This window comes from Moschus berezovskii, chromosome 22, assembly GCF_049115385.1.
Source record: "Moschus berezovskii isolate FMDL1 chromosome 22, NW_MosBer_1.0, whole genome shotgun sequence".
In the NCBI taxonomy this organism is placed as follows: Eukaryota; Metazoa; Chordata; class Mammalia; order Artiodactyla; family Moschidae; genus Moschus; species Moschus berezovskii.
This window is the reverse complement of record NC_142481.1, coordinates 27,485,911-27,510,929: the sequence shown is the minus strand read 5'-3', so window position 1 is coordinate 27,510,929 and position 25,019 is coordinate 27,485,911. Positions and strand designations below refer to the sequence as shown.

Sequence of the window (25,019 nt, the reverse complement as noted above, 5' to 3'; positions counted from 1 at the left end):
TCTGTGACCACACCTGGCAGGGCTCCAATCTTGTCCTGGGATGCCTCTGCTTCAGGCCTAGACGGGGACCTTGGCCCACCCCACTGCTTACCTGCTATCAGATATTTCTGAGCTTGGCCCTGTTCCAGGCCTTGGGGAGCCCTGAGCATGGAGGAACCGGCTGACAGATGCAGCAAGTCATGGAGGCTGGCGTGGGTGGCCCTGGAACCCAGCAGGGCCTGAGTGGGGGCTGCTGTTCAGCGGCGTTGGAAAGAGGGCCCATCCAGAGGCCTCAGCAGAGGGTGGGGCAGCCCACACTGGGGTGGATGTGGCCAAAGCATGAGGGTGAGAGGTCGAGGTGACCAGGGACTGGGGTGCACTCCTGCTCGGGCAGGCCCTCCCTGCACAAAGTCAGACGATCTGGTTCCACCTTCTCCAGAGTTTGCCTTCCTTACTAGCCCTTCCCTTTGCTCCATCAGAGGACACCCCTGCAGAGCCCTGGCTTCACCCTTCAGGGATTCAGATGTGGGTTTGAGGTGTTGGGGAGACGCTGGGCCAGCACACACAGAAGCACGACAGGTCGGTGCCCAGGGCCAGGGGGTGATCACTACCCTCCCGTCCTGCCGCTGGGACCACTGTCTCCTCTGATCCCTCTCTTTGGCAGGGAGCACCGCCATGTCCTTACACCACCAGAGCGACTTTGTATGTACATGACATAATACCACTGTCCTGCAGATGCTGTCTGGGGGCTTTGAATCTTGCACCTTCCTGCAGGGCATCAGCCCTGCTCTACTGCCCACTTTGCTCGCCCTTCCATGTGGTGTCATGGGGGCTGCAGGGGAGTAGGCCTCTCTGGAGCCCCTTGTGACTCCTGGACACTACGTGGAGGGCGTTGGTGGTGGGTGCCAGGGCATGTGGCTTCATGCAAGTCGGGTTGGACCCAAGTGGATCGTGACTGGGTAGAGTAACTTCACTTCTGAACCCCAGTTCTCTCGTCTATAAGGTGGCTGAGAGGAAGAAATGAGAAAATCCTTACAGAATGTTTTAGCACTGTGCCAGGCACCCAAAAGCTCAACAGATGCCGTGTAATTCTCCTGCAAAACTGTGCCCCTTGTGACCCTATTGTAAACCAAAAGAAATCCTTAAAGAAACAGTCCCCAATAAAAGGTACAGAAATCTCACAGGACAGGGTGGAAGAGAGGCCCGGGCCTCACCCGATAGAATGCTGTCCATCATGGCACACCACCCCCACATCATCAGACAATAATAGCCTTAGGAGGGCCAGAATCAGAAACTCTGGCTTTAGACTCTTGGTTGTAGATTCTCAGCACATGGAACAAAAAGATAATCCTCATGGATGTCACTAGAGGTGGCCTGCAGTCAAGGCTGGAACTGATGAGGGGGACCTCCTCTATTGAAAAGAAGAAGGATGCTTTGTGTATGAATGTGAGAGTTGGACCATAAAGAAGGCTGAGCACCAAAGAATTGATGCTTTCAAACTGTGGTGCTGCAGAAGACTCTTCAAAGTCCCTTGGACTGCAGGAAGATCAAACCAGCCAATCAAAAGGAAATCAATCCTGAATATTCATTGGAAGGACTGATGCTGAAGCTGAAGCTTCAGTACTTTGGCCACCTAATGCGAAGAACTGGCTCATTGGAAAAGACCCTGATGCTGGGAAAGGTTGAGGGCAGGAGGCGAAGGGGATGACAGAAGATGAGATGGTTGGATGGCATCACCAACTCAATGGGCATGAGTTTGAGCAAACTCTGGGATATAGTGAAAGACGGAAGCCTTGAGTGCTGCAGCCAGTGGGGTCACAGAGTCGTACACTACTTAGCAACTGAACAATGATGCTTGGGGCCGATGTAATATAGGCAGGCCAAGAGGGTCTCTTCCAGCCACAAGTTTCAAAGACTCCATGTGAAGAGTCAGTGGCTGGGTTTCCCCCAGTGGGGAGGGACAGGGACCAGCTTCCTCATCTCCCCAAGAGAACCTTTGGATCTGGGGGACATGGCAGGAATAAGAGGAAACTCAGCTGGATGCCAGGGGGACAAGGGGAGGCCCCTAAGGAGCCAGAGAGCTGGCCACTGGAGCAGATCTAGGATGGGAAGAAGGCATAACAAAAGTCTGGGTGGACAGAGGCAGAAAGTTGGATGCCCGGTGGGAAGCAGCAGATCCTAAGCTCTTTGGATTGTTGGAGCTGTGAGAAGACTTCCTCTATGCTGGGAGGCTGGTGGATACTAAATAAGATGTTTGGACCAGGCCCACTCCTGGCTAGTGCTCAGTGGCAGGGATTTGGAGAACAGGCAGCCCTGCTGAGTGAGGGTAATGCACACAATCCAGAAGGGACGCACCTGGGGGTGCCAGCCCCTCCTCTCTTATCTTACGCTGCAAAGAAGGCAACTGCACGTGTGTCCCTGAGGTTGATGATGTACCACCAGCACGGAACTTGGCATTTCGGGGTGCCCAGAAGAGTGCTAAGGGCGTGGGTTTGACCAAAAAAGGAATGGGGACCCCTGGTACTGACCATGGACTGGATTTTTCTAAGGAAAATCTTTAGAGTTCAGAGAGTACAACAAAGTTAAAAATAAAAGAGGGTATATTTTAGGCTCTCTTATCTATTGCACTAATCATCCTGCCCCATTTTTGAAAAGTGCAGAGCATAGTTCTAAACAGGATTTTTTTATGATCAGCCATTCAGGCAACATGTGTGCTGAGTGTCTAAAGTTTCATGCAGAAGTAGGTTCCAGCGGGGCCAGACACAGGTACACCCACAAGGAAATGAACGTTGACTCGATAACCTCATTTGGTCTACGACAACCCTGTCAGCATGGGGACAGGGCACTGGGAGAAGAGGAAACAGTGGGCAGGTTGGCCAAGGTCAAAGTGATAAACAGTTCATGATCAGACCAGGAAGTTCCTCTGGCTTTCCCCATGGCTGCCTTGAGCTGACTGCCAGCTGGCCCAGCAGCTCAACATGACTCTTAGAGAACTGACTCACTGATGGCGTTTCCAGTGGCAGCTGCTGAATGTCCGAGGGAGAGACAGGCTTCAGAAAACATGCAACAATGAAAAGCTCCTAACAACTGATATAAAATCAATCCAACGAGGAAATGGCACCCCACATAGAAATATCCCCGAGAGGCTGAGAGACAGATCTACGCTCTTCGAGACTCTTCCTGGCACGGCCCTTGCTTCCCAGTTGTGGCTGTGCCTGAGTTTACGTCCACCAGCCAGACTTGGGCCTTGGCCCTGTGCTGCTCGCCGCCTTATTAATAAGAACAACAACAGTACATTTGAGAACTTCTCTCTGCCAGGTGCTTTAAACATGCTCATTCAATCCTCCCATCAATCTGCTTAGGCTGATGATTTTAACCATTTCATAGATACTGACAGTCGCTCAGCTCCCAAGTTTCAGAGATTTAAACTCAGTCTGTCTGATTCCAACAAGATGGTCTTTCTACTTCTCTCTGGTTGTCAGACTTGCAAGTGGCAGGGAAGAACTGGGAACTCATTTAGTGAAAGAGGCCCCTAAGATATCCCGAGGCCCTGGGCAGCACTGTCTGATAGAGCTTTCTGTGATGATGCAAGTGTTCTGTGTCTGGGCTATCCACCTCGGCAGCCACTAGCCACGCATGGCTATAGGGAACGTGAAATGTGACTGAAAAACTGAATTTTTAAAAAATTTATTTATTGTTGGTTGCCCTGGGTCTTTGTTGCTGCTCATGGGCTTTCTCTAGTTGCTGTGAATGGAGGCTGCTCTGCGTTGCGGTGCGCGGGATGCTCATTGCAGTGACCTCTCTTGTTGTGGAGCACGGGCTCTGGGGGCACAGGTGTCAATAGTTGTGGCTGGCGGGATCTAGAGTGTGGGTTCAGTGGTTGTGGCACATGGGCTTAGTTGCTCTGTGGCCTGTGGAATCCCCCCAGACCAGTGTCCCTTACATTGGCACGTGGATTCTTACCCACTGTACCACCAGGGAAGTCCCCTGAGTTTTTAACTTAAGTTAAATAGCCATATGTGGCTAGTGGCTACTGGGCTGGACTAATACTCACCGAGGGCTGTGGGCAGAAACCAGCAGGATAACGCTAGATCAGGATCTGTGCAACTCGTGCATTTGGGTCATAGGAACAGGACAGGGAATTGAAAATGGCTGGGGCCCAAGCTGGCATGCTGTGAGCTCGGGCCTCAGTGGTGAGACCTCTGCAGTCACCTCTAGACGTGGGAGCTGAGACATTAAATCACAGAAAGGAGGGAGGGAGGGAGGAGTGGGCAGGTAGAGGTGAGAGGAGGGGCTTGGAGAGTGGAGGCAGGTATCGGATGAGTTCACCCGAGGACCCAGTCCCTTGTTCACTGAGCTAAAGCCCCATGAATGCGAAGGAAACAAGTCTTCTCAGTGTCAGCTAGTGGTTCTGCCCCGAGGGGAAGCAGCTTCCTGTCCCTCTGCCAGGTGCCCTAGACTTCCTGTGAGCTGTGTGCACCTCCGTGCACATCCTTTTCCTTTGTTTGCTTTGGAGCATCCAAGCAGCCTGCGCCTCATCCTGGGAGCTGGAAAACAAACATCACCGTGGAGACTAACTCACTTGGCTCCACTTACAGTGGCTGACGGCCTGTGATTTTCTAATTCAAAGGCCCTTTGCTTCTGTGAACATTGCCCTAGAAGCTTTGCCCAAGCATTGCCCATGGAAAAATAATTGGAAGCCGAGGGCAATAAACTGCCTGTGATCAGAAAGACTTGGGAAGATCCCTGACAAGGCATTAGAGGCAACACTGTATAGGACAGCCTTACGGGCTGCCTCGGTCACCCCACTTTTGGTTCTGCAAACTGAATATGCCCCTCTGCCCGCTCCTGCTGCAGCCTGCAGATGTGGGGGTAGTAGTACAACGCCAGAAGGGCCTGAGCAGCTTGCTCCAGAGGGGCGTCCTTGCCGTGGGCTTTCAAGGGCTGGGATGGATTTACCCTTTGTCCTCATGCTGCCTTGAGCCTGGACGCCTGGACCAAAAGGGCAGGAGGTTGATTGCAGGACTAGTCACAGGAAGTAGAGGGCCTTCCCAGGGTGTGATGCTGAGACTTGGGACATCCAACTCCTTTCCTGTTCTGATTATGGAAGGAGAAGAAGCAGTGTACTTGGGAAGTTTACAAGACCTCCCTGAGGTTTCCACACCCTGGAACTTTCCATCTGTGCTTGAGCCTGGACTAGGGGCTGGAGAGGGTCAGATGAGGACACAGGTGGCCATGGTGCTATGTACAAATTGCCCAGAGCAGGCCGTGATCAGTCAGGCTCTGGATTCTGGGAACTACAGTGAGGTCAGAAATCCCAGTGGACAGTCAGAGCAGGCTCGCCTGCTCCAGCCAGGGGAGCCTCAATGATGTGCCCAAACTTGGTTGCCCCGTGAGAGGTGATCCCTCTGTGATGGCTGCATAACAGGTGCCGAAGATGAGGCAGACATGGGTGAGGGTCTAGGCTCCTGCAGGGTTATGGATCTGGAGTTGGTCCTGGCCCACCAGGTGCCCTGAGGCTAGGGTATAAGGAAGCTAAGAGCTGTGTTACTGGAAATCTGGGTTCGGCTGTCTGCTTTATTGCTGGACGTAGTAGGTTCAGTCCAATCTGCCTGCCAGACCCTGGACTTTTGTGGGGAAGCTCAGTGTAATAGGGGCTCAGATGGTAAAGACTCTGCCTGCAATGTGAGAGACCCAGGTTCAATCTCTGGGTTGGGAAGATCCTCTGGAGAAGGAAATGGCAACCCATACCAGTATTCTTACCTCGAGAATCCCATGGACACAGGAGACTGATGGGTTCCTTAGGATCACAAAGAGTCAAACTAACACTTGCACTTTCACTGACAGAGCCAGGTACCAACCAATCAGAACCACATGCAGGCAGGTTCATGCTCTGTCCTGGAGCATGGTTGTTCTAAAAACTCCACCAGCCTCTGTATCTGGGGACCAGGGAATTCTGACTGCCCTGGCAACCTTGGTGCCTGATTAGATTTCCTGGGAAGGCTCTGAGTGGGTTGGGTGATGCTGGGCCTCAGGGCTACAACACTGATTCCAGGAGAACCATCATTTCTGCTCAGTGGGAGCTTGGTGCTCATGTGATGGCCCCTTCCTTCCTGGAATGCAGTGAAGCCTGATCAGCTGCAGCCTGGCGGGGGATGAGCAGAGCTGTGTAGCTCAAGGCTGACACAGGCCTGTCCCAGTTCTTGTCAACATGAGTCTCTACCAGCCTTGGGCTGTGCCCTTCCCTGTTCTTTTTCCAAACTTGAGGACCAAGGGAGGACGCTCTTCCTGGATCAAACAGTGGGGCCCATCTGAAGTTGTTGTTTAGTCTCTAAGTTGTGTCTGACTCTTTTGCAACCCCATGGGTTGTAGCCCGCCAGGCTCCTCTGTCCATGGAATTCTCCAGGCAAGAATACTGGAGTGGGTAGCCATTTCCTTCTCCAGAGGATCTTCCCAACCCAGGGATCAAACCCAGGTCTCCTGCTTGGGAGGCAGATTCTTTACTACAGAGCCCCCCCATCTGAAGAGAGTGGAGTAATTTCCGGGTCTTCAGTAAGGAAAGGAATTTAGAGTGGGGCCAGGCTTCCAGGGTGATTGTGAGAGGAGACAATACTTGCTCTCCTGCCCTCCCTGCCAGCTCCTCCACCCACAGAGTGCTACCTTCCACTTTCCCCTTCCCCTCTCTCCCTTTCTTTTTCTTTCTGGGAATGCACAGGAACATTTTCCAGAGAGAACACGTAAACCTCAGCAAAGCCCACTACGGTGTCCCTCTGCAAATATTTGGAGCAGCTGCTTTCTTCTGCCTGCCCAGTCACGCTTTTTATCGACTGCAACGCCAGGGCCACGGGTTGTGATTCTGTGGCGAGAATCAATTTCATAGATGTCAACAAACTAAGAGGAGGATTAATCCGGACTCTGAACATGACAGCTATTTTGGGTCAAGTCTACATTTCACTCCTGAATGTACTCTGGCTTACCCCTCCTTTCCCTGGTTCGGCTCCTTAGCTTTCATTTTGAGTTCATACACTGAGTTTGGCCATGTGCCTGTGTGGAAGCCCTGGGCTAATTTCCAACCTTGGGGGCCTTTCCCCCTTATCACCCCTACTGTTCAGCATGAAAACCAAATATTATGGAAGAGAATTTGAAAAAACGTCATGTGGAATTGTGCCTGTCTCAGAGCAACAAATTCTGTTAGGTTTCCCCCTTCGATCTGCACCCGTGTGTGTGGTGGCTGGACCTGGGAATTCTCTTTATGGTCTGTTTATTCCGTTAATGTTAGATGCAGCTCTGTGTGGCCTTTGAGTCTTCAATAGAATCATTTCCACTGGCTGCAGAATGTCGTGTCGAGTGGGTAGACATGCATTATTTAATCACTTGTCTTCTGTGTACATTATTGCTGGAAGCCAGGTCACCTGACCTGATTTTGGCTCATAACACACATTTGCCAGTCCCAGTGCAAGGAGGTGCAAAAGTGGGGCCAGATTGCAGATGCATTTATTCATGAAACATTTATTAATTGTCAGTTAAAGACCAGGAAACATCCCACGGGGGACAGAACAAGGTTTAGAGGAGTAAGAAATGTGGCCCTAGATACCCAGTGGCTTGAGAGTCTGGTTAGGGTAAGGAGACAGAACACTAGGTCTCACATGATGGATGGATGAGGGGTGGGTGTTAGGGTTTCTGATCCCCAGGGAAGTTATAATATAGCTGGTTCTGAGAAGCTAGATTCTCAAATAATTGGGATTCTCCAATCCCATGGATGGAGGAGCCTGGTAAGCTGCAGTCCGTGGGGTCGCTAAGGGTCGGACACGACTGAGCGACTTCACTTTCACTTTTCATTTTCACACATTGGAGAAGGAAATGGCAACCCACTCCAGTGTTCTTGCCTGGAGAATCCCAGGGACGGGGGAGCCTGGTGGGCTTCCGTCTATGGGGTCACACAGAGTCGGACACGACTGAAGTGACTTAGCAGCAGCAGCAGCAGCAGCAGCAGCATCTTTTAAACATTGATGCATCCTCACTGAGGTTTTTTTAAAAAAACAACTAGTTTTTTGGGTTTTTTTTTTTAAGGTTTGTTTATTTTTAACTGTGCTGGGTCTTCACTGCCACTCATGGGCTTTCTCTAGTTGGAGTGAGCAGGAGTGACTCTCTAATGGCAATGTGTGGGCTTCTCACTGCGGTGGCTTCTCTTGTGGAGCATGGGCTCTAGGCATGCAGGCTTCAGTAGCGGCAGCGCACAGGCTCAGGAGTTGTGGCTCATGGTCTTAGCTGTCCCATGGCATGTGAGATTTTCCTGAATCAAGGATCAAACCCGTGTCTCCTGCACTGGCAGGCAGATTCTTCATCACTGAGCCACCAGGGAAGCACTACCAATTTGTTACTGATGAGAAAAGTAATAAAGTTCGAAACAATCTTATTGGGTTGGCCACAAAGTTCGTTTGGGTTTTCCACACCATCTTCTGGAAAAACCTGAACAAACTTTTTGGCCAACCCAATAACTAAAAAACAAACAGGCAGACATTCTAGGAGCTTTTCCTATCATCACTTCCATTTCAATCATGTGCCTACTGATGGTTCTAGAGTAGGAAGGGAAAGGATGTGGAGGCAAGCTGTACTTGGGGAAACTGGGGTAACTGGGACTCCCCTCCATCGTGTGCATGGGCTAGGGCACGGAGGCTGCAAGTCACTAATATGAGAATAGTAATTGCTTTTCATGGAGCTCCTGCTTCAAGACAGACACTGTACAAGGCACTTTATATGAGCAAATATGACTCCATAACAGTATTTTATTGTAGAGATGATTCTTTTCATGATTAAGAAGAATTTATGAATTAGAAAGGGCTTCTCAGGTGGTGCTAGTGGTAAAGAATCCACCTGTCAATGCAGGAGACAAGGGTTTGACCTCTAGATCAGGAAGATCCCCTGGAGAAGGAAATGGCAACCCCCTCCAGGATTCTTGCCTGGGAAATGCCATGGACAGAGGAGCCTGGCAGGCTACAGTCCATGGGGCCCCAAAGAGTCAGACATGAAATGATTCCCTCGAGATGACTTCTCTTCTCCAAACCAGGTAGCTGCATAGTATTTCATGTAACCCCCTTTCTAAAGAGGGATCCCATGCATCTTTGCCTTTCAGAATAAAATGGTAACTGGATAGCAATCTAGACCTACGAATGCAAGAGAAATTATATGGAACAATTTTAGAAAGCTCTCTTAAAGTCGTTTACTTTTCAATGAGAGTATGTACTTAGAGCTGAAATTGATAAGTATGTATGGTTAAAATTAGTACTTAAGTTTATTTTGGTCATTTTCAAAAGATACTGTACCTTTAAATTAACATACCACATCAGTGGGCTCACAACCTGATCTCATCTCACTCCCTTTGCCAGTAGATTAAAGACTAGGCTATTTACAGACTTTCTACTCTGTCTTGAAAAGTCAAGAGGCCAGACCAGAAACCACTCCCAGCAAATCTTGGTGCTAGATCAAGGTCTGTGCACTGAACTGGTGGCTAGATGTGTGTGGTGAGCAGAAGGGGATTTGAGGGACCCCTGGTGAGCATTCCAAGGGGCAGGGGAGCCTGGACCTAGTTTTTACAATTTGACTGTTGTTTTTCTTGATTACTGCAAGAACATATTCATAGTCCTATAAATCAGAACCATAGGTTTTGTTTTCAAATGGGCCTTGCTCATGATGATGATTTATTCTGAGTCTGTCATGAAACCTTCTACATCTGACTGGATGATGAAATGCTCTCATGACCACCCCTTGGGACATCCCTGCTTCACACTCAATCAGTCCTGCCCTGCATTGTGATATGTTCAGAGGGGCTTCAGTGGCAGTTTCCTCTGAAGGCATGTCCACCACATCTGACCCTCACATATAGTGTGACATCCAGTCTGTAGGTTGATATACTTGGAACTTTGATGAATTTGGAGCTAGAGATGAATTTAGGACTCCTTGGCATATGGAGGGGAGCTACACATCTCTACAAGAATAGGTGAGGGGACTTCCCTGGCTGTCCCATGGCTAAGGCCCTGAACCCCCAAGACAGGGGGCCCGAGTTCAATCCCTGGTCAGGGAACTAGATCTCACATGCCACAACAGAAGGTCAAAGACCTGACACTGCCAAATAAATAATTTTAAAATAAAAAGAGTAGATGAGGTCACCAGGGGTGTGGGCAGAGAGGGAAAGACTGGGATCTGTCTTGGGGCAACCGTGCTTGAGCTGTCAGTAGAGGGCGGAAGGGTTGAAAGGCACAGTAGAAGAGATGGGTTGGGGAAACACAGTGCCTCAGGGCAAAGAAGCAGAGGGTTTCAAAGAGGGAGTGAGCAGAAGGGCCCCGGCCAAGAGGCCCAGGCTGTGTGGAGCCTGCTGGGACTCTCTTTGCTGCTTTTGTTTTTTTAATTTTACCCAAATCTTGAAAATTATCAATCCTATGCTGTGGGGATGAGTCTTACAGTTTGTTTTTTTCCAATTGTTTTTACATAGTCATTAGAATATGATATGATCACTAAAGAACATTTGGAAGAGGAAGTGAAAAGTAAAATTTTAAATACTTAATTTCCACCCTTTCTGAATACATGTTAACGTTTTGGTACATTTTCTTTCAGTGGCTTTTGTAGGTTTTCAGTGGTTTAGAGTTTTTAAAATTGCAATTATGATTATACCATACATATAAACTTAGACACAATTTAACATGTATACCACAAGCATCAGTCTAGGGTTGGTCTTTTAAAACATGGCCAACATCATTCATACTGCTACAAAGGTCAGCACCCACCTTTCAAGTCAATCATCTTCACTACATTCCTCCTTTCTGTTAGATATGTTTTGGTTACTTGATGTCAGGTGCTGAGAGTAGTATGTAAATTTATGCCCACAACTGTCTTCATCTTGTATTTCTAATGGTAACAGGTTTTTGCCTCAAGTATTTTGATGCTAAAATACTAAGTGTACAAATGTTCAGAACATTTATGCTTTCACAATTGCTCCTGTGAATATAAAATTACCCTTTTTGTCCTGCTTGACGATGCTTTTTGCTTCAGATTGTGCTTTGTCTGACAGAGCCTCTCACGCTGTTTCTTTTGTTTGCATTTACCTGGTATAGTTTTGCCTACTCTGGAATCGTTTTATTTTAGGTGAGTCTCTTGTATTTATTTAATCCAGGAGCCTTTGTCTTCTAACAAGGGACTGGGAAAGACTTTTCATTTATTGTCCAATCATTTTGGGTGGCCTCCTGTCATCTTGTTTTGTGTTTTCTGCATTTCATTTCTTTTCTGACTTTTGTGAGCCATAGCTGATGCTTTCTTTTACCTTCCACAGTGATTTGGGAGACATCTTGTTTCTCAGTCCACTGGTCTGCATCCTATGGCCTCCTTCAACAAAGGTCTTAATTTGTCTCTGTGTTTGGTTTGTATGCAGCTCTGCTTATCTCAGCCTGGCCCTCAGCATCTCTGGGAGGTGACACCCTCTGCAGAATGGCTGAAAGGCCCTCTGTTGATTTCTTTGTTTGCTCACTCTGGGAAGGGAGTTCCCGCATAGCTGGGCAGGAGCTTCTCTCCAGAGGAGGTGCCCCATGCTTCCAGCGAGATGGAGGGCCATCCAGGCTCTAGCCAGCACAGGGGCTGGGGGGTGGTGATGCTGGTGATGGGAGAGGGCAGGAAGTGTCATTATTGCTGCCTGTGGAAGCCCCAGGAAGAAGTGCCTGTTGGCCTTTGGTTGAGAAAAATGGCCTGAGCAGACCCGGCCCAGCTGGCAGGGGTGAGCTCTCTGCAGAGGGAGTGTCCCAGGGCTGCGGGACCAGAGTGAGGGCGGGTGGGGAATGGCCGACCGGAGCTGGCGGGGTCAGGCCTAGACAGGTGGTTCAGGGCCTGTCAGTCTCCAGCGTGAAAATTCTCAGGCACATAAACTTTTTTTATATTCTTTTCCTAAAATTGAAGTATAGCTGATTTACAGTGTTGTGGGCACATAAATTATTATGCTTGTTTTGGGAATTCCCTGGCAGTTCAGTGGTTCAGACTCAGTGCTTCCACTGCAGGGGACACAGGTTCAGTCCCTGACTGGGGAACTAAGATTCCACATGCCAAAAAATATTGTGTGTGTGTGTGTGTGTGTAGGGTGGGGATGGGTGTGCTTTTTAAGAATTGTAAATGGAATTTCAGTGAGGGCTTTCTCAGGGCCTCAATTTGTCATTTCTCTTAACCAGTTATTGCTCCCAGGTATTCTCTCTATGGGGTAATTAACAGCTTTTAATGACTTATTTGAATTTAAACACTCTGGTATTTTTTAAATTTATGCAAGAAAGTTGCTCCTCTGTATCCTCTACCACAGAGATGCCAGTTCCAGAGATGACAGTTATAGCCACAGATGGGGGAGGGCTGGGGTCTGGGAAAGGCAGGTGGGGTTGCTTGGGAAGGACAGTCTGCCAAGGCCAAGAAGGTCTCCAGAGGGAGACAGGACAGGCTGGACTTCATCGTTGTCTGTTTTTTGCTTTTCCCAGTTTTGTAGAGAAGTAGTCACATGTGACGTGTAGGTTTTAACATGCGTGTGTGAGTAATGTGATGATTTGATACATGTATATGTTGTGAAATGATTATCACAAGGCTTCATCTTCTGTAGGACCTGAGAGGCGAGGGTGGGGCTATCCTACCACCAGGGATCCTCTGCCTGACAGGACCCAGGCTTTCCTCAGAGTGGCCACAGGTCAGTGAAAGGGGGTGAAAAGGGGGAGTGCCTGCACTGGTCAGAGCTTTGACAGGGCCAGCCTGGCTCCTGGGGAGGGTGGTAAGCCAATAACTACTCAGGAGAGCTAGACCATTTCCATCAGACAAGAGAGGCTGACACCTCACAAACACCATGTTTCTTTGGGACCAGCACCTCAGCTGATCCTCTGGGAAGCCTTGGAACATTTAAGCCAGAATCAAGAGGTAGCATCATCAGGGTCTAGACAAGCAGGTGCCAAGGAGGGACAAGCCACACCTGGCCACTGGAGTCAAGGTCATCACTCTAATCTCCCTGCTGCTCCAGACCCACATGGTCACAATGGCTACTGTCCAGCTCCTGGAGCACCAGATGAGGAAACTGAGGTCCAGAGATGTGGACGACATATCCAAGGACACTCAACAGACTGATTCCAATTCTTTACAGTATTTCAAGATATTTTGACGCGTTTGCTTTTCTTCTTCATGTGAGTTGGTGTAAACCCTCTGACTCAGGTGTTAATGTCCAGACCCAACAAGTGTGTGTGTGTGTGTGTGTGTGTGTGTATGATTCCTGCTGTCAGTGATAGTCATTTCTCTTCTGTGTTTCCAGGGCCCTCTGCTCATCCCTCCATCATACCATTTATCTAGCTGCATGGGAATTATCTGTGTTTGTCCTCCCGATAGGAGTGAGTAAAGTGCTTTGTGCTGTTTTTTACATACAGTAGGCACACATGGATTTTGTTAATTGAATGTTGATGAATTCACTGTCTACTCACTATAAACAGGTAACCACTTCTTGGCCCTATTAAATATGCAATCTTTCTATGATCAATTAATTTAAAATTATGTTCTTCTGAAGGTTAATAGCTGAAAAACTCTGCTAAGCTGACTGTGCTGGTGAGGAGCATAGCTGCTTGGGCCACACTGCTTCATGGTGCCCCTTGTGGCAGCATGCTCTAATTGCAGATAAAGGGTCTCAAGAATGGGTCTTTCAAAGGAGACATGTAAAGAAAAAACATTTTTGCTGAATGTATGCAACAGGTTTCTGAAATACACCAGCCTATGCCTCCTTTGCCCTCACTTTGCTACCCTAGAGTCTATAGTTGGAGTCCCAGCTGCTTCAATTTGGTTAGCAATATTTCTAAGATACCGGTTTGGCTCAGTGGCTGGGCTGCAGGTGAGGCAGCACTTATAAGTAAACAACACAAAGTAGCCGTGTTTATTTTCACATTTCTTACTCTGTACTCCATGTTCTGCTGTAGATTCAGTTAACCCCCTAAGGACAGGGACTGTGTCTCATTCGCTTCCATCTCTCCAATGCTTAGTGCAGGGCTTAACACAGAGTAGGTGCAGGTGCTGTGAGGGGAATGTCTAAGAATTGGCATGTCAGAGCCTGGGGGTCAGAATGATCAGGTAAAAGAGACCTGGTGGTAAGCTGCTCTGAAGAAACTACAGCTCTACTTTCTGATACCCAGCCATTCCAAACATCCTTGCCTTTATTATTCTGACTTCTCAATTTGATGTTATTCTTCAGAAGTCACCATTCCACTCTGTCACGCTCCGTGTGTGTGGACACACATTAATCATTACTGGGGTCAATGACCAGATGAGCCCTTAACATTCCATTACCAAGTGTTTGTCATTTTTCATTAGTGTTATGCTTGTAATCGCTAGGGACTTCTCCCTGGACAACTTGTCAAAATCTGCATGGCCTTGCCAAACCATGGATTTATCCTTCCAGAAGCGTGGAGGGCATCTGGAACTCGCATGACTTTCCAGAGGAAATGCAGTGCAGCACCATCTCTTTCATCTTCTATCATCTTACACATCAAAACTCCCCCTCCACTCATCAAGTGACTCTTGCATAGCTGTATTACCTCCCCACTGCCTCTCACCCTTCACAGAACCGCAGGTGCCTCTTGCAAGAAGTGCCGCATTCATGTCCCTCTCCCTTCCTGCCTTTGTTTTCCATTGTTATTAGAAGCGTAGCCATGGAGAGAAATCTGGTGGTCGGCAGCGACTGCAGCCATTAGAAAAGATAGATTTTCTTTCTCATCTGACTAAGGAGAATGGGGTCTGGTGTCTAGTCCCCGCACTTTGCAGAGAATAAGCTGAAATAACTTTCAAGATGGCAAGTCCCAAAAAAAAACAAATCCCTTTTTGTGAAACAAGCTCTTTGCATGGGAGGGGTTACTGATTGACAGGTGCTGCATCCAGAATGGGCTGTGGGATTTACAGTGACCCCAACGCAGGCTCTCACAGCAGCCACTGTGAGAATCATGAGCCAAAGGATAATACCGCCTGCCTCCTGGAGCACAGAGAAAAGGTCTCAGCCCAGGGGAGCAAAGCTTCTGCCTCCTCCTTCATAGAAAAAGCCCTCCTTAGCTTTATGCCTGGACTTGGGCACTCTGCTTGGAATGTGTGCTTCCTGGCAGCTCATGCTGCCTGTCACTTGACACAGGCAGCGATCCTTGTAGCAGACCTCCCACCCTTCTCCTGCCTAGAGCTTTTGTGAAGACTGAATGAGAGAAAAGTCCATGCATATTCCCTCAAAAGCAAAGAGCACTGGTAGGAATGCTGGATGAAGTGCTGTCTGGCCACACCCTCCACAAGCTGTCTTTGGGCATGCTTGATGAGCGCATTCCATACTGCAACAAAATGCCCCATTTCAGTGAGATACCCCAAACTGGTAGTCAGATTTTACAACCCTTTGTCTATGAATTTCTTTTCGGCCAACACTTGTTAGCCGTAGATCTTCTAAACCCTTATTTCCAAACACCCATTTCCTACTGAAACTCTCTTCTCCATTTCAGGGCCTCCAGAATACACCACCAGCATCCCCAGCCCTGTTTCTTTGGTCAAAGCTTTTCCCTGCCTGCCGTCCCCACCCTACTTACCCTTCAGAGCTTCTCCATGTTGTCCGCACCCTTGAAGACCAAGCAGAAGACCTCGCCTCAAGCTGACCCACAAAATACCCTGCCTTCCTTCAAAAGAACTTATTGTGTTTCTGTTGACCTTGAACCAGGGAGGCAGTAATCACACTGGTTAAGAGGAGGCTCCGCAGTCAGGTTGCCCACTTCTTACTGCTTGAATAACCTTGGGCAAATTACTGGAAGTTCCTGGGCATTGCTTTCCTCAGCTATAAAATAAGGATAATAATAGGGGCTCTTTTCTGCATCTACAATGCCTGTAACCACTCGGTAAAGGAGAGTTAGCATTATCCTAAGAATTTTCTTTATATGTTGCCATGTAAGGTTGTAACAGCCCAGGAAAAGTGGATTTCATTGCCCCAGATGATGAAAATGAAGTCCAGAAAGGTTAAAGCACTTGCCCAAGGTCACATATTTGGTCATGGAGCTGAGATGCAGAGTCCGGTCTGTCTGGTTGAGATCCACAGCTTTTTGCACTGCCATAGCCAACCCACCTCAGCAGGCCTCCTGTGGTTAGGCCAGCCCTTATTCTTCAGTTTTCCCTTCATGTGGGCCTTCCTTCTGTCCCCAGTCAGACCCTGGGTTCCTCCAGAGCAAGGTTTCTCAAATCATCTCACCCCAGCTATGTATAATTCAGTATCTGTTGAGTGGGCAAAAAAGTGAATGGATGGGGAAAATACGTTTCAAGACCAGACTCTATCCCTGAAGAACCTAGCCCTGGTACTTAAGTCCATGGAAGTCAGGGGCCTCTCAACAGAACCAGGGATGAGCCCACCTCCAGGCTCTTCTCCACTTCAGCCCGCCCACCACACTGATCCAGGATTTCTGACTGTGTCTCTCTCCTTCTAAAACACCTCCATGAATTCCTGCACTTCCTGTGGGACTAGTCTATAGGAAGGAGTTTGGTTCCAACACGGTCTGTTAGCGTAAGTCTTCACTGAGCTTAACATGTATTTCTTTGATCTGGAAGGCAAACGTTTGGAAAAGAGATGGTCAAGGATAGCAATGAGGTACACCCTCAGAGCTGTGCAGTAAAGGGACTGCGGCCACATTCTCCTGGGGCTATGGTTTCTGGATTTATATCCCTTTATTTTTAAAGTAAAACTGCATGTAAAGTGCTCTAAACACCAAGATTAGAATGCTAGAACTTTGAATGTGACAGAACGATGCCCATTTTGCTGCTTGCCTCACCATCCCTGAGAAAGAACCTCACGTGAGTTCATTGGACAGATGAGAACATGAAAGATGCTGAGGTGTGCCCACATGATTGAGACCAGTGTTTTGGTGTAGACACAATCAAACGAAACTGTCCTTTAAGCCTCCTTAGGGACCAAGCAAAGATGAGTGAAGCAGTAGCGTTATAGAGAAAACCATGCAGGCTCTCAATAGAAACTTTTCTGTTATAGAACACCTGAAATCCCAGTTAGTCATCGCTGTCATTTTTTGAGTGCTTAAAACTCCGTGTCTGATCAAGGCCAATGGGTGGCAGAGCAGCTTTGACCTCACGTGTGTCTGACTCCTGTCCAGCATCTTTCTCCTAAAGCACAAGGCTCTCATTTCCCCTGAGGACTCTTGGAGTCCAAGAGACTTCGAGCTCTTCGGTCATCTGTTATATGTACCCTCTAATCATCCTCTTTCTCAACTCATTAGCTGAGGTCAAGCCCTGTGCATAATTCAGTTAGGTGATTTGTCTATTCATCATATGCTTATGTAAATGGCTTGAAATATTTCCCCAGTATTCTCTTTTTAATATTTATTTTAATGGAGGATAATTACTTTACAATATTGTGATGGTTTTTGCTGTACATCAACATGAATTGGCCATAGGCATGCATGTGTCCCCTCTCTCCTTGACCCCCTCCCGCCTTGCTTGTCACCCTATCCCTTCAGGTTGTCACAGAGCACTGACCTTGGGTGCCTTGTGTCAGCATCAGACTCCCACTGGCTATCTGTTTTACATATGGTAATGTATATATTTCAATGCTATTTTCTCAAATCATCCCACCCTCTCCTTCTCCCAATGAGTTCAAAGGTCTGTTCTTTATGTCTGGGTCTCCTTTGCTGCCCCCTGTAGGAACACTGGTACTGTGTTTCTAGATTCCATATATATGCATTAAAAATATACAGTATTTGTCTTTTTCCTTCTCCCCTAGTATTCTTATTGGCAAGAAAATGGGGCCCACATCAAGGTAATTCATGAGCTTATACTTGCAAATGTTTTCAATCATGTTTTAACTAGTAGTAAATCTTTGGCTTGATTTATCTGAAAATTGTTTGTTTCTCTTTCTCCTGCCTCTGTCTTGTAAGATTCTATAACAGCAGCTAAGTAAAAAGAAAGAAATGAAATTAATTTTAATATCATTTCTTTAACTGAATGTTTCCAAAATGTTACTGTATTTTATCCAAAATATTATTGAGCTATTTTATATCTTTCATACTAGTTTTTCAAAATCTGCTGTATATTTTATACTTAAAGCACTAACTAGTCTCAGTTCAGGCCAGTTTCAATTCAGACTAGTCATAGCTTGAGTGCTCAGTCCACATACGGCTATTATACTGGACAACACAGATATAAATAGGCATTCTCCTTTTCCTATTTCATCTTTTTGTTTCTATTTCAACTTTAAATTTAGGTTTTGAATTAGGATTAGATCATAAAAGGCTACCTTAACGGAAATGTGCCTTTTGGATAATGTAATAGAACACAGCAGCTGTTTAGGACAGCAGAAAGACCATACCTTGAAAGAAAGTGAAAGTTGATCAATCGTGTCCGATATCTGCAACCCCATGGACTACACAGTCCATGAAATTCTCCAGGCCAGAATACTGGAGTGGGTAGACTTTCCCTTCTCCAGGGGATCTTCCCAACCCAGGGAACATACCTTAGGAGTTATAAAATCTGGGTTTCAGTTCTCACAACTAACTGGGGCTGTGGCCAGTGGCAACCCTCAACTTCCTCAGCCTCTTTCCTCATGTTGAAAGAGAGGTGATGGGGACTTCCCTGGCAGTCCAGTGGTTAAGACTTCATGCTCCCAATGCAGGGCGTGCAGGTTCAATCCTTGGTAAGGGAAATAAGATTCCACATGCCGTGCATGTGTGGCAAAAAAAAAAAAAAAAGAGAGAGAGAGATGATGGTTTATGATTACTGTTTCTTTCCATTTCTAAAAATCTCTTTCTGCTACTGCACACACCCTTTCCAGGGTTTCTGCAACTGTTTCCTCTTTCCAGGCACAATTTTTGGGTGACAGGGCTTATCCCAAGCTGGAATAATGTGATCCTTGTGTCCAGCTCTGTGCCTGGCTGGCATGCTGCAGGCACAAAAAATGCTTGTTGAATGAAGGAAAATCCAGTTCTCTGAGGGACCCCTGGGCCTCTCAGTTTTTGCTAGAGTAACTATAGCAGCCTTAGCAATTAATTATACTCTTATTTCCTTTCTCACATTAGCCTAAAACCCTGACAATCTAAGCTTTCTGAAGGGTAATAGCCAGGATTAGAAACCATTTCCTGATCCTGTTAGCCAAAGAGATGGTGCTCAGCTATAGGCATGGCTGCCTAGAGACCCCCGCAAATGGTCTCCCTCTTATTACATGCTGTTCTGATGCTGAGGAGAGTTAATTAATGACTCTAAATAAGAAAACAATCAAATCTGTCTGCCGTCATATGAGTCAGAGCGGACCCAGTTGGGGAGCCGGTCCTTGGCCTCCAAGTGCCCTGGGGGAAAGCAATAGCAGCTTTTGCTCCAGACGTCAGAGCCCTGAAAAATCCCAACTTAGAAGGGGAAGCAGTTGCTCAAAATGGCTTGGAGACCCAGCATAACATGAAACAGTTTCTTAAAAGGCCAGTCCCCCTGCCTGGGTGTTGTGCACACTGAGCTCTAGGGAGAGGAGAAAAAGCACAAGCCTGTTTCTCTCTCCTCTCTTTAGACACCCAAACCTGCAGCAACTGCACGGGCAGTTCTCAGGCACAGGCCTCCTGTGTGTGTGTTGCAAGACCAGGGCAATTGGCATTGCAACCTGAAGGATATGTGGCTTGAAGCCTGTCAAGCCCCAAGCCTGCCCACCTTCAAGACTCCTGTAGCCACATATGGAAGTGGAATATTGGTTGTGATGACATGAGAGCAGAAATGTGATGTTTCCCTGAGATTAGGTGAGGCTCAAAACAATGAAAAATTTATTTTTGTGTTAGAAAGTTTGCTGTGAAAAATCTGAGAGTGGGAATGGGTGGAAGAAGCCTCTTAACAATATCCAAGTGTTCTCAGCACTGGAACAGGATGCTAGCACATAAAGATAAGCCCTACTTCTTAGCTCTATATGAACTCTGTTGAATAATAACAGCATCCTTATGGTTCTCTCTCTCTTCTTGCATGCTTGGCTTCCTGTGAAACAGTTCCATGCTAGAAAGAAAACCCTGCACCACTGGCCATGAGGGACATATACCTTTCTCCTTCTTTGCTAATCAAGTTCAGGTTAGGAGCCCTTTGTCAGAATAAAATGTAATATGTATGTGACAATATGCTTGCTCAGTTTGAAAGGACTCTTTGTGATTTATGTTGGAATATTAGTTGGGCCCCAATTTAACTCCTGTAAAATTTGGTTAGAATATGCTAGAGGACACGACAATACTTCAATATTTCTTCTACAATAGCAGTAGGGAAAACACTAGTGGTAAAGAGGAGTCTCTGGAGTTTTAAGATCCAGATTGGAATCTTCTGATCTGTATAACCATGGGCAAACCCCTTTCCTCTCGAAGCTTCATTTGCTCATCTTGAAAGTGGGAATAACACCACCACCCACATCATAGGACTCTGAGAATTAAATACATTCTTACATGTGAAGAGCCTGACTCAGAAATGTTTCCTCTTATTATTAGCTTGCAATTCTTTCAAAAGGGACTGATGCTGGGTTCATTCAAAGTGATGCAGCTGATCATCTACAGCTATGTTTTCTCTTGTTCCATTCTGTGACCAGCTGTGGGGAAATCCTCACAGAGGCCTTGGTCCTCAGAGTTTGCTCCTACTCCATGCCCTAAAACTCTGCTTTTTCTCTAGGTGGGCTGAGGCCAGTGCTCCAGAACCTTGGACAGCTCCACTCCTTAGGGACTGCTGAGCGCCCTGAGGGAGCATGAAGGACTTGGGGGATTTTCCCAGAAGGGCTGCATTAGTGTGGGGATTTAGGGATCCCAAGGGCTTCAGTCTCACTCCCAGAAAGTGTACCAGTGACTGCATGTTCAGATTCTTCAACACAACCAGCCCTCCTGGAAAATTCTGAGGAGCCTCTCCTCCTCAGAAACCCTATCCATGCTGCTGCTGCTAAGTCACTTCAGTCGTGTTCAACTCTGTGTGACTCCATAGACGGAAGCCCATCAGGCTCCCCCGTCCCTGGGATTCTCCAGGCAAGAACACTGGAGTGGCTTGCCATTGCCTTCTCCGAACCCTATCCATAGGAATTACTAAATCATCAGGGCCTTTCCTCCTCTCCTAGGAACTCTAAGGATTTTTTTTTTCTTTTTTGAGCCTGGGAAGAACACAAATACCACCCACATCTTCCTGTATCCGCTGATATTTAATTTGTTTGGCTTCAGTACAAGGATTAAACCTTCTTGATTAACCTTGAGTGAAAGTAATAATGTATGAGCATGAAGAAAGGCTTTATAAGACAGAGACTCATGTATGAATTAAAAAAAAACATAATATCATTGCCTGTATGTGATGTTAAGTGACAATCTCTAATCAGGATAAGCAGGTAGTTCAATTTATGAGATAATTTATCTTTTCACTCTCCAGTGCAGAACGCAACACACATACGCAGTCACCTTTTGAACAGGCAAGGAAGAGATTAAGTCCTATTTTTACTTTATGATACTGAGTCATGTAGTTCAATGCAAATCACACGGATGCCAAAGTAAGAACAATACCATGTATTTAAATATCTCTTTTACTTTAAGGAGCACTGAAGAGTTTGTGGCTGCCTGAAATCACATTAGAACAACTCTAGGAGAGGAGATGTATGTCAGCAGGTGGGCATTTAAGACTGAGCATATCCCATCCATCCCCCCTATTCCCGTCATTAGGCCTGGAGGAGCCAGTGTTTACTAGTTCTTTGCATTTAAAAATAGCACCCTGTTAGCTGGGTCTGATACTTTCTAGGCCATATTGTTGATGAGAAAAAGAAAGTATATGTTTGAAAAATATGCTTTTGATTAATAATAAGGGAGAGGGGAAGACAGAAGTAGAATAGGAAGAAAAAGGAGAAAGGAATTGAAGAAAGAGAGGAAAAGACAGGAAATATGCTTAAACCTCCCTGAGCTTAATGAATGCTTTTCATGCATTTTTCTCTTAAACAGATTTAATGTCCACCCCCAGTTGGATGAAACCTTGAACAAAGGTCTTTAGGCTCTCTTTAAATATTTATACATGGGAGAGGACAGTGGCTGTTCCATTGCTTGAAGGAACTGCAGACAAGAACTTCAACTCAGGACTCCAAAAGCAGACAAGTAGCCCCCAAATGGTTTTTACTTAACAATGCCCACACCCACCTTGAGCTTTCACAATGTAAGGGAGTGTTCATTGCCAAATTTCAGCTTGGTTACACTTCTGCCCAGCAGAGGTCGCTGTGGACACTTTTGGAGACGCCGCGTAGGGCGGCTCTGTCTGGTAACTGTTCTTCCTGTGGTTCCGTTGGCCACTGTCTACCCCTCATAGGGGAAAGGAGTCTCTGGTGACAGCACCTTTGCTGTCAAATGCTGTATAACTGAGGTCACTTGGTGGGAGTGGGCAGGTTTGGGAGGGCTATCCTCATCCTGTACGATATCTACCCACAGTGATATCTCTGTCATGTTCGTGCCTTCACCATCGTATTACTACGAGCCCACCTGTCAACTGACCAGCAACTCCGGCCTCATGACCCTTGCAGATAGAGGCCAAAGTGACGAAAATTGTCTTGCCACACAATCTTGCACCCACCCCATAAAGGATTCTGCTGATGAGCTCCCCAAGCTCCACTTGTCAGCCCAAGATGGTGGGGAGCAGAGTTCTGGTCCTCAGGGCAGCCCATTACAGCAGGAAAAGGTTTCTGAAGGATGGGAAGGGCAGGGTGCTGGTGAGGATATCAGGGTCAGACCCAAAGCACCAGAAGGGCTGACAAGAGCTCCACATACTTGTGAGGCCCCACTTTCTGGGCCACACCACATGCATATGCTCTGAAGCTACCTCCACCTTGAGGGCATGCACTGGGACCCTCAGTCATTACCGCGGCCTGAGAGTTGAAGGGATGACTACCCTGCCCCCACCCCCACCATCCGAGGCCAGCAGTAGTTGATTATTTTCACACACAACCAGCTAGATACACAAGCTCACCATGACACACACACGAACACTGGAGCACCATTGGCACCTCACCCAGGCATACACATTCACACTCACACTGATCCACACCATCACCCTTGCAAACACAGTGTGACACACACACACACATTCGAACCCTGGTCCCAAATTTGACCCAACACCGGCTGATGGAGTGGGGTTAGGGGGTCCAGTCAGGATACCCCTACCGACCCCTGGACCACTCATGCATCCTGAACCCCGGGCCCCTCCTCGCGAGGCGGAGCCCCTTAATTGTCCACATCCTCGTGGTCATTGGTCTTGAACGCTCCACAAAAGGGACCCTGGCTACGGTCGCACACACGGCATCCTGGGTGCTGGACCAGCGAGGGTAGTGGTGTGCGGGGAAGAAGGGTGCGGGGTATAGTGCCTTGCCCGGCGCAGCCGCCTCCTCCCTCGGGATTTTCCATCCCGGCTCGCGCGGGCCCGCGGCGAGGAGCGAGCGCGCTTTGTCTCCCGCCTGGTTCCTCGCACGTTTCCGCAGAAGCTCCTCGCGCCGCGCCCGAAGCCCCCCCACCCCTTTTCTGGCCGCGCCCCCCGCCCAGCCAGTGGCGCAGGCCCGCCAGTGCGGCGACCGCGGCTTTGTCCTCTCGCGCGTGGATTCGGGGGCCAAGCGCGAAAGCCCCGCGCCCCGAGTGGCCGCCGCATGCCTGGGACACAGGTCTCGTCAGTCGGATCTGAGGCGCGCCCCTTGCCGAGCGGAACAGCCCGAGGGTCTATGGGGACGGGGCGGGTGCGGGGGGCGGGAAGCGTCTGCTTGGAGCTCTAGGGCGCTTGAGAGAGGACCAGCCCTGTCCCGCCCAGCACGTGCCCATCCAGGTCTGGCTACCCGCTGCGGTTCAGGAGCCCGAAGGCGGGGCGGGGCGGGGAGGGTCGTCTCAACTTAAGGCCCCCGGCCTGAATCCAGTTAAAGAACGACAAGGCGATAAAGCCCGGGAGGGGAGAGGTCGGGAGGGGATTCCTCAATCCCTCTTACTTTTCCCCATCACACACCCCACCCCCAGGCCACTCCGACCTTAGACACGGGGCCCCGATCGCAGAGGACCCGGAGAATCCGTCAGTGCTTTCCTGTCTCAGCGACTCCTAACAGGGTGGGGAGGGGTCTCTCAGCCTTTTCTCTTCACATCGCATTCCCCCCAACCCCCCATCCTCCCGCAATAATCTAGGTGGGTCCAACTGGGAGGCGGAAGAGTCCTCTGTCTCCATCTTCATCCTGTTCCCGCCCCCCCACCTTTCACAAAAACCCTAGCCTTCGGGGGAGGGGTGGGTGTGAGGAAGGGTCTTTCTGACATCCCCAAACAACCTTTCCTCAGGAGGGTCTGAGCAGACGAGGTGGAGCACCGCAGTTTCATCCATCACATCCAGACCCTCTGTGTAACGTCAAGCAGCCGAGGTGGTGTGGGGAAGGGTCCTCTTGCCTCCGAATCTTTCGTCCCAGAACACTCCCTCCCATCCTCAATAATCCAAGCAGCCTCGACTTCAGGCACAGGCTGAGAGAAGCTCCGGTCTCTCAACGCCCCCTCAGGAGAGACGGTGGGGCAGGTCCCCAGTCCTCTCCTCGCCCCTCACGCTCAAGAGCCTCCTTCACCATAAGACAAAAACTAACTAAAGCTACTCCGATCCCAGGCACGGGGCCACAGGGAGACTCACGAGGAGCCGGTCAACAGAACTCCGGGACAGATGGTCTTGGGGGCGGCGAGGACTGGTCCCATCAACTCCCTGATCCCCTCACGCCTCGGTTCATTCCTTCCCCAATAAAACAAAAGCGAATCCAGCAGCACCGACCTCAGAGAGGCGGGAGGGCTATCGCCGCCCGGCAGCGCACCCAGCTCCTCTGGGCTCCTCACGGCTTCAGCTTCCAGGTGATGACTCTCGCGGCGGCAGCGGCGGCGACGGCTGCGACCGCGGCTCTCCGGTCCAGAGCCTCCCTCGGACTCAGCACCTGGAGCTGCGAACAGCTCCGCGCCTCATTCCGCTGTCCCCGCCTCCTCCGTGCCGCCGTAGCCAATGGAGGCCTGGGCTCCGCCCAG

At 48.5% G+C, this 25,019-nt stretch overlaps 1 protein-coding gene and 1 long non-coding RNA gene across 2 annotated transcripts in view; one reads left to right on the top strand and one right to left on the bottom strand.

The window, feature by feature from the left end:
* LOC129546976 (uncharacterized) overlaps window positions 1-21,615 on the top strand; it is a 29,173-nt gene extending 7,558 nt beyond the window's left edge. Inside the window, exons 2-3 of the long non-coding RNA XR_008683987.2 lie at window positions 12,599-12,682; window positions 20,659-21,615. This is a non-coding gene — a long non-coding RNA (uncharacterized LOC129546976). The remainder of the gene's footprint in view (window positions 1-12,598; window positions 12,683-20,658) is intronic.
* SMPD3 (sphingomyelin phosphodiesterase 3) overlaps window positions 1-24,909 on the bottom strand; it is an 85,854-nt gene extending 60,945 nt beyond the window's left edge. The window contains exon 1 of the mRNA XM_055412458.2: window positions 24,775-24,909. The gene's annotated coding sequence lies outside the window, so the exon portion shown is untranslated. The remainder of the gene's footprint in view (window positions 1-24,774) is intronic.
* Window positions 24,910-25,019: the final 110 nt, after the last annotated feature.